The sequence below is a fragment of the Branchiostoma floridae genome, chromosome 1 (genome assembly GCF_000003815.2).
Source record: "Branchiostoma floridae strain S238N-H82 chromosome 1, Bfl_VNyyK, whole genome shotgun sequence".
Lineage (NCBI taxonomy): Eukaryota > Metazoa > Chordata > Leptocardii > Amphioxiformes > Branchiostomatidae > Branchiostoma > Branchiostoma floridae.
In genome coordinates, this window is record NC_049979.1 from 34,365,754 (window position 1) to 34,366,873 (window position 1,120).

The window sequence follows — 1,120 nt, forward strand, 5'->3', positions numbered from 1 at the left end:
GTAGTTTAAGACCGGAGTTCTTCAGGCAATTTGTGTAACCTTCAGCTCAGCGGTCACGCTGCTGCTGGGCCCTGTGACCTGTCATGACCCCAGGATCTACCAACTGGTGTCAGACACGGGGTAGGGCCAATCACGTGTAGAGGTGACGTACTAGACATTCTCTCTAACACGGGTAGCCATAAGTATAATTACATTTGGTAATAATATGAGGGGAAGGATGTTGGAAACTGATGACTGATCTCCAACGTTTTCATTCTGCTGGTAGAATTGCGCCTTCTGGCGGAACTGTGGGGAAGTTCACCACCTCCCCAGACTGCAGTGTGGCTCCCCGTGGTGGAGAAGACCTCTGCCTGACAAAATCGCAGCAAAATTAAATCATTTTCCTTTTGAAGTGACCACTATCATCATTCTGCTCATCATTCTGTAACTTGTAATGAGAAGGGCAAGGTGACCAGCGAACAACGTCTTGTTGTTTAGGCTTGCTATTCTCTTCCGAAAGTCGCTGGACGAAGGCCGGCTGGCAGAGGAATGGAGACTTGCCCACATAACTGCCATACACAAGAAGGGACCGAAGAACGAACCTGGGAACTACCGCCCTATTAGCCTTACGTCTGTCATTGTGAAACTGTTCGAGTCTGTTATTAGGGATGCTCTTGCAGACCACATGATGGTGAACGAACTCTTCTGTGACCAGCAGCATGGCTTTGTGCCTGGAAGATCGTGCATAACACAGCTAATCACCACAATGGACCTTTGGACTCAAGCGGTGGAGGCAAGTGAACCCCTGGATGCCATCTACCTAGATTTTCAGAAGGCCTTTGACAGAGTACCCCACGCACGCTTGATGCACAAACTCAGCCAGTACGGTATTAGTGGAAAACTGCATGGTTGGATTCAGGCCTTTTTAACAGACAGAAGACAGCGTGTTTGCGTTGATGGTGAATTGTCAGAATGGGCCATGGTTTCAAGTGGAATTCCCCAAGGATCTGTGCTTGGACCAATTCTCTTTGTTATTTTCATTAACGACATGCCAAGCACTATAGAAAGTGCCTGTCGCCTCTTTGCAGACGACACCAAGGTGTTCCGTCGAGTGAGTCTCCAGAGGAGGTGCCACCTTACA